Source organism: Halichoerus grypus, chromosome 10, assembly GCF_964656455.1.
Source record: "Halichoerus grypus chromosome 10, mHalGry1.hap1.1, whole genome shotgun sequence".
Taxonomy (NCBI): Eukaryota; Metazoa; Chordata; class Mammalia; order Carnivora; family Phocidae; genus Halichoerus; species Halichoerus grypus.
The window spans coordinates 111,646,085-111,661,274 of NC_135721.1; the positions used below are offsets into that span (position 1 = coordinate 111,646,085).

Below are 15,190 nucleotides of genomic sequence, written 5' to 3' on the forward strand. Positions count from 1 at the left end.
CCCCATTCAGTGAGGAGGAAACTGAGGCACAGAGAAATGACCCGCCTAAGGGACAGGGCTGGGCCCAGACTGGTCTGGCCCCACAGTGCTTACTTTTAGCCCCTCCACACCCCGTCCCCAAGCGGGGCCTTGGCTGGGTGTGGCTCGGTCCCCAGCCAGTCCCCTAGGGCCCCGTTAGTCCCCTCTCAGGGCCCCCCAGCACAAGGGCCAATTAGCACCTGCTCTTTGGGGGTCACTCCACCTGTCCCCCTGCCCTGGGCCCCTCAGAGGCCCAGCTCTGCCCAGGTCTCCAGAAGCTGAGGTTTCCAGTACTGCGCCATAAGAAAAAAGGACTCAGGCTCATTTTTTTGTCAGAGAAGCTGGGAGAAATAAAGCCGGTGAGAGAAACCTCCCGGCGTCAGGATTTTTCCAAGCCGCGGCTGGGCCGCCCGCGGAGCGCCGTCTCCCCCGCCACGGGCTCCCCAGTCTCTCCCGCACCTGCCTCCCTCTCCCCTGCCTGGGGCCGCGGACCCCCACCCGCACCCCCCGTGGGTCCCCTGTGCCTGGGGCTGCGGGTGGTGTTGGCTGCAGCTTCTCACCTGTGTGCCGGGTCTGGCTCCAGCGAGAAAGGAGGAGGAATAAAAGGTCCTTGAGATGGTGACAAAGGTCTGAGTGTGGGCCGCCAGAGCAGCCTGTTTCCAGGCAACTGCTCTACCCCGGGCTCCCTGCGGCGGCGGGCACATCCGTCATGCTGCAGCTCAGCTCGGCGAGGGAGCTCGGGCCGCCCCAGCAGCCCGGGCACAGGGCCCATGGCCCCCGAGCTCCAGCCCCGCTGGGGACACGAGGCCCCTTCCGCAGGGGCTGCAGGAGAAAGCCCGGCGTTGTCATGGCTACTGCTGGCCAAACACCTACTGGGTGCCCGCTGCGGGGCACACAGAGCAGACCTCGCACGCATTAACCGCTCCGTCCCTCCGTCCATCCGCCCATCCCTCCATCCATCCGTCCGTCCGTCTATCCATCCATTCGGGATGGAACAGTGGGTTAGTGTGCGGGCTCTGGGTGGCTGGATTGAAACCCCACTCCACCACACACTCGCTGTTTGATCTTGCGTTCCTTTACCTCCCCGGGCCTCATTTTCTTCATCTGTAAAATGGGCGTAATAATAGCTCTTACCTCATCGAGTTGTAATGAGGATTAAATGACTTAATAGAGGTAATACCCTCGCCACGGTGCCTGGCACCTATTCAATACTCAATAAATGTTCATTGTTGTTTCTATTTTTATTATTAATTATTTGTCAAGAGACCATAGGGGCAATGGGAAGCATGTGGTCTGTTGCAATCACATAGACCTGGGTGGGGTTCATGTTTGCCCCACTGGCAACTCAATGACCTTAGGCAAGTGGCTTTGCCTCTCTGAACCTGTTTCCTCTTAGCTAAATCGGGGAGAGAATTCATAGCTTGATACCTGCTCTCTTGGGCGGAAGTCTGAAGCCCCATCTCTGGCTGGAAGGATCAGTGAGGCCCCAACGTGACAGTCCCCAGTACCCAGAGTGGTCATTATTCAGCAAGCCGCGGTTGGCACCAGCCCCCCAGCCACCTGATTGCTGGGCCGCTCAGCTCCGCGGGACTGCCCTGTCCCTCGCCCGTCGCTCTGATGTTCCAGCCTCTGCCCTTAGGGCTGCCCAGTCCTGTCCCTCATCCTTCCTTCCACCTCCTATTTGAAAACAACCTCTGCCAGTGCCCCCAGCCCGGGGCCCTGGAGGGAGGAGGGGGAGGGGGCGGCGGCGGCAGACCGAGTGCCAGGGGATCGGGCACGCTGCCGGCCTTTGTCTGGGCTGCCCGGCGGCCGAGGCTCAGTCCCCCGGGGCAGGCCACGGTGCCGGCCTGCTGGCGGCTCGGGGAGGGCCGCGTGGGCGGCGGGGCCTGGACAGGCCTGGGCAGGCGGCAGTCCCCAGGGATGGCCTGGCCCACTTGGGCGGGAGGGAGACCCAAGCCTGGGCGGAGAGTGGGATCGGGCCGCGGCTGTCTGTGGCAGCGGGTTTGGGGGTGACTGTGTCCTTCTGAGGCCCACTACAGACATGTGCCTGCACCCGCAGCGCGCCAGGGACTGCGGAGTACTCGGCCTTCTGAACGAGGCCGCACAGTTCAGTCCTGGAGACTGACAGCCTGGGTTCAAATCCCTGCTCTGCTGTTTGACAGCTTGTGGGGCCCAGGCAAGCCCCCGCACCCTTCTAGGCCTCCATTAGCTGGTCTGCAAAATAAACATACTGGTCCTACCCCGAGCGCGCAGGGCAGACCTGAACAAAGGAAGCCCTCAGTCGGTGTTACTACTGCTGCTGTTGACCCTGCCCTTGGGGGGGAGGGGCCGAGCCTTTGCTGAACGCCTACTGTGTGCTACATCTGCTGGTCAGACGCTCCCTTTCAGGAATCGTTTCCTGGGCTGGCTCAGTTGGTGGAGCGTGCGACTCTTGATCTCGGGGTTGTAGGTTCAAGCCCCGCATTGGGTGTGAGATTACTTAAAATCTTAAAAATTTTTTTTTAAAAGAAAAGAAATGTTTACAGAGCACCCACGGTATGCCAGCGTCTGGGCTGGGCATTGGGGATACCCAGATGAAAGACCTGGGAGAAGGGGTGTTGGGGAGAGAAGGAAAAGAAAGGGAGGGGAAGTGACATATGAGGTCCTACTGTGTGCCAGGCTCTTTGCTGAGGACTGGGAATCCGGAGAGGAGCAAAGTAGTCCCTGCTCCCTTGGTGGAGAAGGACATAGAAATCTGGAAACCAGTGATTATAACCCAGGATAATTAGTGCAGTGACATGGGATGCTCTGGGGCTGCTGACCGAGCCTTGGAAGTCAGGGAAGGCTTCCTGGAGGAGGTGACCAGGAATCTTGGTATTGTTGTCCAATTTATCAAGTCCCTGCTATAATAGCTCTGTCATGGTGTGGCCTGGGCTCAGTATAAACAAGTCCGGGGATAGGGGACTTACTACCCAAGGAGGAATATACTTTTGCCATTTACAATCAGCTCACCTTCCTTGGACCCATTCACGGCTCTCCCACTGCTCCTCATCTGGTCCAGGCTGCATCGGCTTCTGCATCAGTCTTCTGCTCCTTTTCTTGCCCCTCCAGTCCATTCTCCACTCAGCAGCCAGAGCAATCTTCTGAAACATAAATCAGACAACATTGGTTCCTAGCCTAAAACCCTTCAGTGGCTCCCCAGGGGCTCTTAGGACAAAGACCAGACTCTACCGCAGCTTGCAAGGCCCAGCCGGGCCTGGTGCAGCCGACCCTCCAGCTTCCCTGGGCTGCGGAAAGGGCCGCGTGCAGACCAGATCCTCCACCTGCCCATGTGGCCTCTTGAGGGTGCAGGGGCGAATTTAGTACAGACGAAGCCCGCCAGATGCCTCTGTCAGAAGACAAGTGGTGCTGGGCTATGGGCAGGTGACATGCCCAGTTTGGTGGTGTCATCTAGCACCGTGCCATGCCAGCTCTGTGCCTCAGTTTCCCCATCAGTAAACTTAGGGGGTTGCCTGGGTGATGTTCTTGAGAGTCCCATTCACAGTGCTGGACCATTGGGCTTTTAGGAGCTCACCCCCTCAGCCCGTGGCTCCCATGATAGACTGTTTTCGTGCCCTCCCCCCACCCCGAGCTGATCCCAAGGGACTAGCAAATGGGGGTTAGATGACGATGTGGGTTTCAACAGCTGTCTTGATCCCGAGGAGACACTGAGGCCCATAAGGTGAAATGACCCCCTCTCAACTCACTCTGTATCAGTCAAGCCCCTCTGGCCCAGTTGTCAGTTACATCCACAGGAATGGCAGAAGGGTCATTCAAACTTGGAATGCTGGGGGTTTTAATCCTTCCACCCAGAACCCTAGGTTCTGTTATATTTGTAATTTTGTCTAAATACACAGTGCATTCACATGATGCGAAATTTGACAGTTTGAAAAGATACGGTAACAATTCCCTGCCCGCCCCTTTTCTTTCCCCTCTCCAAAGGCACTACCCCTTTTCTTTCCCCTCTCCAAAGGCACTGCTGCGACCAGCTTGTCTGTGTTTCTCTGCATACAGAGGCATCAGATGTACAGAACCTGTTTCTAGAACTAGAGAGAACTGCTCCATGTCAAGAATGCCCCCTGTCCATCATTCAGGGCTTGCCAGAGATCACAGTGCTTCATGGTCGGGGGAGGGGGGCGGAGGGGAGGGTAGAGCTTCCCACCATCCCTCGCACTAGCCCGAGCACTGGGCCTGCCCAAATGGGAAGATTTGGGAAGCCGGCTGGGTTGCTCTTGAAGTCCCTGCAGAGGAGGCCAAGGACCCTGCTTTCGGAGTCTGTCTCTATAGAAGTAGTAAGTAAACACCAAGGAGGTGTGGAGAATGTTCTAACTGGCTATGTTGACGACCTGCAGCACCGTCCACAAACCGCGTGATGAAGGGCGTTGGTGCCATGACTCAGCAGATGGGACCACAGGGCCGCTCAGCACCAACGGGACCCATCAGCAGGGGCGGGATGTGGGGGGTGAGGGTGGACTCCGCTTTACGGAATGGGCTGAGTGGGTGGACCCCACCTTAAGTAGTAGATAGGCTCTGTGTTAATGGCTTCACCGTAACGTTGGCATGCATGCATGAATGTTAACCTTAACATGGTTTCACTTTCCCTTCATCATATCCCCGCCAGGTAGACGCCATTAACCCCATGTTACCGTTGAGGAAAAACGTCCCAGAGCCATGGAGTCCCTTGCCCAAGATCACATGGCTAGATTTGAACTCAGGTCTGCCCGAGTCCTAAGATCCCCGGCTCCAGCCTGCAGCACGAGCTGGATCAATATCCCATAACCCAGCTCGTGCAGAGTCGTGCAGCTAGAGCGGCCAGGGCAGGATGGCCGTGTGGTCCGCAGCCCGGGCTCTGGGCCTTCCAGCTCTCTGGCCCCCCTCTTTCCAGCCTGTGTGACCTTGGGCAGGCCACATTCTCTCCGTGCCCCAGGACATCTGCTGTGCCTGAGGTTGACTCTGGCCAGTCCCTTCTCCGTCCAGAGCAGACTTGCTGGGTCGGGCGAATGGAGGGGATAGGGTAATTTCCCCGGGGCAGAGGACACTTTTGTGGGCAGCTACCACGGCTGATGCCCCATAAGATGGAACTGGGCCCTGAACAGAGGTTCACAGAGGTACCAGTCCCTGCCTGGCTGTGTGACTTTGGGCCACTGTCTTTCCCTTTCTGAGCCTCCAGTTCATGTCTCCAGGTTCTCTGAGGGTGAGCTTTTTGGGGAGGGAAGTTTTTGGATGTACCCCAGGGAACTGGAAGGAGCAGGAAGCTGAACCGGACCTGGGGAGCAGGAAGAACAGGATTCAAGGAGACACAGGGACAGGTCGCTGAGGGTGAGGCACCTTTTGCTGACTCTGGAAATTAATTTTACATTTTTTTAGCAAGGATTTGATTTAAAGTCGCTGGGCTGGGGCGCCTGGGTGGCTCAGTTGTTAAGCGTCTGCCTTCGGCTCAGGTCATGGTCCCAGGGTCCTGGGATCGAGCCCCGCATTGGGCTCCCTGCTCAGCGGGAAGCCTGCTTCTCCCTCTCCCACCGCCCCACTTGTGTTCCTTCCCTCTCTGGCTGTGTCTCTCTGTCAAATAAATAAATAAATCTTTAAAAAAAATTTTTTAATAAAAAAAAAAGTCGCTGGGCAAAACCAAGCCTGGCAGAGCAGAGGGGCCCCAGGGAAGGCCCCCACTCCATAAATTAATATTTGCTTCAGAAGAGGAACAAAGTTTAAAAGTTCCAGAAGCCTTGGACTTGCTGTTTCATGATCAGGGAAACAGGCACAAAGAAAGGCAAGAAAACTCCCCAGGGCCGGGGAGCTTTGCTCGTCCTTTACTCCTTCAGCACCTGCTTATGGAGCTCCTACTGTGTGCAGGCACCGTGCTAGGCCCTGGCCGAGACCACGGCTGGCCCCGTCTGTGCCCTCGCAATGGTCACCATCTACCAGGACAGATGGCCACTGACTGTACTGTCACACACATAAACAGCGTTGCCCTTGGGAGAGGCACCATGAAGGAAACGGTGCTCGCAAGGGCCGGACCTGGCCGTGGTGGGGGGGTGGGCGCACAGGGAGGGCTTCTCTGAGGCAATCGATTCATTTGCTAGGGCTGCCATCTAAAGTCCCGCAGCCTGGGGGCTCGAACATCAGAGATTTATTTCCTCACAGTTCTGGAGGCTGTAAATCCAAGATCAAGTTGTTGGAGGTTGGTTTCTCGTGAGGCTTGCCTCCTTGGCTTGTAGGTGGCTGTCTTCCTGTGTCTTCACCTGGGCCTCCCTCCTTGTGTCTCTGTGTCCTCATCTCCTCCTCTTAAAAGGATACCAGTCACATTGGGTTAGGGCCCACCCTAATAACCTCATTTAACTTAATTCCTTCTCTAAAAACCCTGTCTCCCTACAGTCACGCTCTGAGGTTCAGGGTAGGATGCAACATAGGAATTTGCAGTGGGGAGGAGTGGTGGGGGGGACACTGCTCAGCCCATAACAGGCAGTAATACTTGAGCCGAAGCCTCAAAGTCAAGGAGAAGTTAGCTTAGTAATAGGGGAAAAAAGAGTGTTTCAGGCAGAGGGTACAGCGTGGGCCAAGGCCAGGTGGCAGGAGGGAGCATTTGGCGGGCATGGCTGGAGTTCGGGGAGGGCGTGGAGAGAGGTTCAGGATGAGGCCCAGGAGATGGAGTCCCCGTGCAGCCGCTCCATCGTGCCCTGACTGCATCCTTTCCCAATCATTGGTTTCCTCACTGCTGAAATGGGAGTAACCAAATCAGCCTTGCGAGGCTGGGAGCCTGGAGTGAGGTCACATAGGTCTAAAATGTCTTGTCCCATGGCAGCTCCTAGTAGGTGCTCAATATGAGTCGTCCCTTTTCTCTTCCCTGCCTAGGCCACTCTTGTTCTTTCCTTAGTCCCCTCCTTGTCCCCTACCCTGATTTATATGACCCAGCTTGAGATCCTGAGCTACAGACCCAAGAAAGGCCTTAGCAAACATTATCATGATTCGGAGAAGCTCTTTGGGCCTCCTGGGGACCCAGGAGAAAAGGACAATTTTCTGGGGAGGTAGCTGTTTGAGTGTGCCTGGCTTCTGAGCTCTGTAGGGCCAGGCATGGATTCTCAGTGAAATGTCTGAGCCTCCTGTGAGATTTGGAAAGAAAAACACCCTCCCTCAACATAACGTTGACCCCTTTGTTGCAAAACAAATGGATCTCCAGTGATAGTAGCCTCCTTCTCTTGGGGCCTGTTTGCTGGATCTCTCTGCCCACAGGTCACTGGTTTTCATTGGCTGCGTGGCTGTGGCAAGTGCCTGCACATTTGAGCCTCAGTTTGTACATTTGTGCTTTCATACGACACATTTAAAATTTTTATATAAACCGTTTATTTTAGAACAATTTTAGGTTTATGGAAAAGATGCAAAGATAGTCCAGAGAGTTCCTGTGTAGCCCTCACCCAGTTTCCCGTCTTGTTAACGTTTGACATTATGATGGTACGTTTGTCACAGCTGAGGAACCGACAGAGGTCCATCACTAGGAACCAAACTCATCCTTTTTTCAGATTTCACTAGTTTTTCCTTAACGTCTGTTTTCTGTTCCAGGATCCCAATCAAGATACCACATTACATTTAGTCAGCATGTGTCCTTAACCGCTGATCTATGACAGTTTCTTAGGACCCAGTTTTATTTCAACAAATATTTTTGAGCACCTACAATGTGCATTATTCTTGGTGCTGGGGAAAGAAAGAATTCTTCCTTCCATGGAGCCTACATTTGGGGGTTGGGAGACAGGTCACAAACAAGGAAATGTAAATATTAAATATGTCGGGTACTATATAGAAAAATAACGTAGGGAAAGGAGATCAGCTAGGAGCTGCTATTTGAGATAGCGAGGTCTGGGTAGGGCTCCTTTTGAGGGGACATTAGAGCAGAGACATGTTGGAGGTGAGGGAGCCTCCATGTGGGTATCAGATGGCAGAGTATCTAGGCAGCGAGCAGAGCAAGTGCAAAGGCCCTGAGGCAGGTGTAGTACCTACGGAGTGTGAGGAACAGTGAGGAGGTCAGTGTCTGGTGCCCAGGGTGTGGGGATGAGTGGCAAGGACAGATCTGTGTGGAGATGGAAGGGTGGAAGCTGGGAGTAGGCTGGTGCCATGATCCAAGTGCGCCAGGCAAGAGGGGATGGCAGCCTGGGCCTGAATGGTGCCCATGGAGGGTGATAAGTGGGCAGATTCTAGGCTTGGTTGAAGGAGAAGCCACAGGATTTGCTGGTGGAAACAGGGCTGGTGATGAAACCTTCTGGCAGGGCTTGTGTGAGGAATAAGAGGGTGACGTTAGCGAGGCTTGGAAAACTGTCAATTTGGGTTTCCCTCTCCATGTCCTGTGTTCAGAGCTGCCTAGCCCAACCCATCCTCTGGCTGAGGGCCAGTAATAAACCACTGGGTGTTTGTTTGGTTGTTGTTTTAAAGTATAACATTTTGTAAAAGTAATAGAATCTTATTCCTTAAAAAAAAAAATTCATCAGGTACAAATGTATAGTGAAAAACAGTCTCCTTCCTAGCCCTGTCTGCCAGCCACCAAGCTCCCCTCCCCAGGGGCAACCATTATTATTTCTTGGGTATCCTTCCAGGGATATTTTGTACATAAATATAAACACATATGCACATATATTTGTGGGGTTTCTTTCTATTTTTACACAAAATATGTTGTGCAAATATGTAGGTTGCTTTTTTTCTTATAATGGCTTTATTGAGATATGATTCACATACCACACAACTCACCCATTTAAAATATAATTCAGGGTGCCTGGGTGGCCCAGTCGATTAACCATCTGCCCTGGGCTCAGGTCATGATCTCGGGGTCCTGGGATCGAGTGCCGCATCGGGCTCCCTGCTCAGCGGGGAGCCTGCTTCTCCCTCTCCCTCTGCCTGCCGCTCCCCCTGCTTGTGCTCTCCCTCTCTCTCAAATAAATAAATAAAATCTTAAAAAAATAAAATAAAATACAATTCAATGGATTTTGGTATATTCAGAGTTGTGCACCCATCACCACAATAAATTTTAGAATATTTTCATCACCCCAAAAGAAACTCCATACTCATTAGCAGTCGCTCTTCACTTCTCCCTGATTCCCCGCCCCCCGGTCCTGGGCAACCACTAATCTGCTTCTTTCTCTGTAGATTTGCCTGCTCTGGACATTTCCTGTACATGGAATCATACAATATGTGGTCTTTTGTGGCTGACTGCTTTCACTTAGTATAGTTTTTTCAAGATTTGTCCATGTTATAGCATGTATCTCATTCCTTTTATTACCAAATAATATTCCATGTTATGGACATACCACATTTTATTTATCTATTCAACAGTTGATTTACATTTGGGTTGTTTCCACATGTGGGCTATTATGAATAATGCTGCTCCAAATAGTCACGTACAAGTTTTTGGGTATATGCTTTCAATTCTCTACCACCTAGGAGTGGAACAGCTGGGTCATATGGTAATTCTATGTTTAACATTTTGAGGAGCTGCCAGACTGTTCCCCAAAGTGATCACACCATTTTACAATCCTACCAGTAGGTTATGAGGCTTCCGATTTTCCCACATCCTCACCAACACTGACTATCTTTTTGATGAGGACCATCCTAAGCGTATGTGAGGTGGTATCTCATTGTGGTTTGGATTTGCATGTCCCTGATGATTAATGATGTTGAGCATCTTTTCATGTGTTCGTTAGCCATTTGCATATCTTTGCAGGAATGTCTATTTAAATCTTTTGACCATTTTAAATTGTATTATTTGTTGTTTTGTTATTGAGTTATAAGGCTTCTTTATATATTGTAGATAAAAGTTCCATATCAGGGGCGCCTGGGTGGCTCAGTTGGTTAAGCGACTGCCTTCGGCTCAGGTCATGATCCTGGAGTCCCTGGATCGAGTCCCGCATCGGGCTCCCTGCTCGGCGGGGAGCCTGCTTCTCCCTCTGACCCTCCCCCCTCTCATGTGCTCTCTCTCTCTCTCTCATTCTGTCTGTCTCAAATAAATAAATAAAATCTTAAAAAAAAAAAAAAAGTCCCGTATCAGATGTATGATTTGCAAGTATTTTCTTCCAGTCTGTGATTCTCTTTTCATTTCTTTTTTTTTTAAGTAAGCCCTATGCACAACGTGGGGCTCGAACTCACAACCCCCAGATCAAGAGTCATGTGCTGCACCGACTGAGCCAGCCAGGCGTCCCTCTTTTCATTTTCTTCGTGGTGTCCTTGGGAGTGCCAGAGTTTTTATTTTTATGAAATCCAACTTGCCTACTTTTTCTTGCACTTTTGGTGTCATACCTAAGAAACCATTGCTTAATCCAACGACATGAAGATTTATCCCTATGTTTTCTTCTCGGAGTTTTATAGTTTTAGCCCTTACATTCTTCAGGTTGTTTTTCCATTAAACAGTAAATCTATGTACTGTCAGTGCATAAGTAGGTCAGAACATAAAGAACTTTCTTATTCTTTTTTACAGCTGCATAGTATTTGCTTTTGTGCATATACCATAATTTATTTACCTGGTCCTCTGCTAATGGCCATTTAGGTTGTTTCCAGTATTTTCCTCTCACAAAAATACTTCAGTGAACATCCTTGACTATTGATGGCCATTCCATACACATGTGAGTTTATATCAAGGAGTAGAATTGCTGGGTCTGAGGGCGATATGTTTTTTGGTCTTTAATAGTCCCTCCACTCCTGGCAGCAAAGTCTAGAATATGAACCATTTATTTATTTATTTTTAAAGATTTTATTTATTTATTTGAGAGAGAGAGAATGAGAGACAGAAAGCACGAGAAGGAAGAGGGTCAGAGGGAGAAGCAGACCCCCCGCTGAGCAGGGAGCCCGATGTGGGACTCGATCCTGGAACTCCAGAATCATGACCTGAGCCGAAGGCAGTCGCTTAACCAACTGAGCCGCCCAGGCGCCCTGGAATATGAACCATTTAGTGAATAACCATAGCTACCATATACTGAGTGCTCACTCTATGCTGGCCCTGGCATCCCCTCACAGTGACTCTCAGGGTCAGATTTAAATCCTCACTTTACAATGATCTGACGTCATATGGTCTGTCCACCTCCTGAGCCTGCTGACTTCCCACCATCCGATCCTCCCTGTGCCTTCAGAGCACCTCGAACCCCTTCCAAAGGGACTCCTGGAGGAACGCAGACTGCATGTGGTGCCTGGCGCATCTCTTTCTAAGACCACACTTACTCAAGCAGAAGGCTGAGGCGGGCCGGTCACTAGGGAGTCTGGAAGGAGCAACTATGGTATGCTTGGCACTGTCCCCAGAAGTGCGAAGTGGCCTTTGCTCTCAGGCTGCGTCCCTCCTCGTAAGCAAGGCAGCAAAGTCTCAAAGACAGACTTCAGGAGCTGTGGTCTGACTCCGGGGCTCAGGGGTCTAGCTTTGGGTCAGGCAAATGTGGGTTCAGTCCTGATTCCGCCCCATGTCACTTTTGGGCAACTCACGTCCCTTCTCAGTGCCTCCGTTTCCTCATTTGTAAAATGACATTGTGGATAGTACCTCCTGGCATGTCAAAATACACTAACTCTATTATCCTGGTTGGCAAAGTGCTAAAGGACATCAAAGGCAAGAAATATGGTGAGGGATCAGGGAAGTCTTCACAGGGGAGTGGGTAGAAGGGCACTGGAATGAAACTCGGAGGAGGGATGGCTCAGGAGCCAGGTGATGGCATTTCAGGCAGAGGAAACCGTGGGTGTCCAGGCACAGAGGCAGGACTGCCCCTGGTCTAATGGGGAAGAGAAGCAGCTAGGACGGCTGGTGTGCCAGCTTCGTACTGGGGCCTGAGTGAGGAGGAGATGCAGCTGGAGATACTTCCAGGGGCCTTGTGTCCAGAGTGGGTGTTGGGTATTATTTGACCAGCAGTAGGGAGCCATGGAATTATGCCCTGCCCAGCAGAGTCCCCCATCTGCAATTTGGGCTACGTCCTTGGAGCAGGATTTCCCAAACCTCCTTTCTTCTGGAAAGCAGTCTGGAACAGTGTTTAAGAATGAGAGTTCTGAGGCCAGGCTGCCTGGGTTGGTCTCTTGCCCAACCACTGATGATCTGTGTGACCTTGGTCATGTCACTTAGCCTCTCTGGGCTTTAGTTTCTGCAACCATAAAAAGGAGTTGTTCATATTTCCTAGGGTTACAGTGAAGAGTAAATGAGTGGGTGCCTGGCTGGCTCTGTCGGTAGAGCACGCAACTCCTGATCTTGGGGTTGTAAGCTCAAGCCCCACACTGGGTGTAGAGGTTACTTTAAAAAAATTTAAAAACCTTTAAAAAAAAAAAGTAAACGAGTTATTATATGTAAAGCGCTTACCCAGTGACAGTACACAATAAGTGCTCAATAAATGTTAATTTTTACAAGAAGGAAGTCCAGGCATTAGATTACTCTGTTTCTCAGATGGGAAAATTAAGGCCCTCTGCAAGTGAGTCAGGGGTTCATTCATTCCTTTATTCATTCAGTAAATGTTTCCTGAGCACCTACTCTGTGCCAGGCTCTAGTAGATACTGGGGACCCAGTCAGTGGTAAACAAGACAGTCTCCACCCCAGAGAACGTCTGACCTGCCCCCAGGGTGCCCCTCCAAGGCCAGAAAGGAATCAGGATTTTATTTATTTATTGATTGATTGATTGATTGATTGATTGATTTGACAGAGAGAGAGACAGCGAGAGAGGGAACACAAGCAGGGGGAGTGTGAGAGGGAGAAGCAGGCTTCCCGCGGAGCAGGGAGCCCGATGCGGGGCTCGATCCCAGGACCCTGGGACCACGACCGGAGCCAAAGGCAGACGCTTAACGACTGAGCCACCCAGGCACTCCCAGGAATCAGGATTTTAACATGAAGTGTCCAGCTCCAGAATCTGGACAAAAGGATAACAGGAGTCAAAATGACTCGCTTTAGGGCGCCTGGGTGGCTCAGTTGGTTAAGCGACTGCCTTCGGCTCAGGTCATGATCCTGGAGTCCCGGGATCGAGTCCCACATCAGGCTCCCTGCTGAGCAGGGAGTCTGCTTCTCCCTCTGACCCTCCTCCCTCTCATGCTCTCTCTATCTCATTCTCTCTCTCGCAAATAAATAAAATCTTAAAAAAAAACAAAACAAACAAACAAACAAAAAATGACCCGCTTTATCTCACTCTTCCTACAGAGGAAGCAACGGAGACCCAGAGTAGGGAGGCAGAAGCTAGGCCGCAAGGCCCCTGGCGTGCCAGTGTATGCCCCTCCCTGGTGCCCCACAGGCCCTGGGGCAGGAGGTCAGGAGCAGGGGTACTGGTAGAAAGCAGTTGGATTCTAGCTATAGCTTAAAGGTAGAATGAACAGTATTTGCTGGGGGATGGGATAGGCATGGGGGCACGTGAGAGAAAGCAGGAATCCAGGCGGACTCCAGGGTTTGGCCTGAGTGAGTGGGGATGGAGGGGGTTTCTGACGCAGGAGAGCTAGTGGCTGGCTGGGCAGTGGAGTGGGGGGTGGTGGTCCAAACACTTGTTGGATGGATGGATGGATGGATGGATGGATGCTTTTCCCTGGCCCTCCAGAGGGGCCCTACTCACTTGCTTTCAGATTTGTCCAGCTAGCCATATGGAGGCAGAGGAGAGCCCCAGGCTGGAGGTGTGACCTCCCCTGGAGGCTACAAGATGGACGAGCTTCAAGGATTGGGTCCTGAGGCTGCCAACATCAGGAGGTTCCATCCAAAGTTCAGGGTTTCTCCTTCTGTGAAATTTCCTAATTTTTAAGTATAGCAATAAATTTGAAATTGTGATAAATCTCTGCATGCCCCCCAAAATATGTCCATAGGCCTCATTTGGCCTGTGGCCTGGTTAGGACATCTGGTCTGTGGGTCTGGAGTCAGAGTGCCAGGGTCTGAGTCTGGCTCTCCATTCCCAGCTTGGGTGCCCTTGGGCAAGTGACTTAGCCTCTCAGAGCCTTGGCTTTCTCATCTGTAAAATGGGAACAATAATAGTACTCACCTCCTGGGCTCATAGTAAGGGCTCTATACCTGACAGTGAGGATGAAGCACTGTTTGTGATGTATTTTATTGGCAACCAAGGCAGATGATGCCAAAAGGAAAAAGAGCACTGGGCTCTGGGGTGGTATCCCATCTCTCTCAACAAGCTCTGTGACCTAGGACTAGGTTTTAGACCTCTCTGAGGAAGAAGTGTGTTGTTTCTGGAGTTGGACAATGGCCAGCATGCCTGTTGAGGCCTCTGAGTCCTCACCCACCACTCTCCCTCCCTGCCTTCTTCCCTCCAGCCTCACCCACCCACCACCTCCCACCCCTCTACCCTGCAGCCAGAATGATCTTTCAAAAGCACAAATCTCAGCATGGTCTTTCCCTGCCTGGAGAAAAACCATGTTGGCTCCCTGCTGCCTTTAGGAAAAAGCCCAAGAACCTTAGCCTGGCGTGAGGAGGTGGGAGACGGCCCTCACCTCTCTTCTCCCATCTCCTTCCACCAGCCCTGCTTCTGTACCAGCGGCACATAGCCCCGCACCCAGCTCTGCCCGCCCATGATCCATCCACCAGTCCCTGAGCGCTGCCCCTTGCTGGATCCAGCCACTTCCCTCCCGCAGTGACCGATGGCTTCTCCATGGTCTCCCCGCCTTCTCTCTTACCCTTTCCTCTCTGCAGCCCATTTTCCACAAGCAGCCAGAGGGATCCTGAGAAAAATGCAGTTTGGATGGTGTCACCTGCCTGCTTAAGATCCCTCCGGGGCTGCCTGTTTCACTGTGAGGGAAGCCGCAAACCCTGTCCCATCTCTCCAGCCACGTTGTACGGTTTCCCCGCTCTCAGCTTCCCACTGTCTCAGACGCCCGGCGCCCTCTCCCGGGCCTTTGCACGTGCTGTTTCCCCTCCCTAGAGGCTTTCCACGTGGCTCCTTCAGGAGGGCCTCCCTGACCCCCTGCCCACATCTCGCCCACCTCAGCTTTCCCCTCGGGTATGAATCACCTGTTCAGGAGGCAGGGCCGCAGGGTCCACCTGGGACTCTAGCCACAGGGCCCTGCACTAGTATCCACCCTTTCTGTTGGCAAAAATGCCACTCATCTTTCAAGGCCCAGGCCGAGGTCATCCTTCCGTGAAGCCTTCCTTCTTTAACACAGCCCCACGCCCCAGCCTGTTCCTGAGGCCCCTCGGGATCATTCCCTCCGGTCCGTCCCCTGCCAGCGGCGGAGACTGCTCCAT

The 15,190-nt window shown here is 52.2% G+C and overlaps 1 protein-coding gene across 2 annotated transcripts in view; it reads left to right on the top strand.

Annotated features, from left to right (window-relative positions):
* Positions 1–15,190, top strand: part of NOL4L (nucleolar protein 4 like) — a 126,216-nt gene that overhangs the window by 21,987 nt on the left and 89,039 nt on the right. The gene's annotated exons all lie outside the window — the stretch shown is intronic.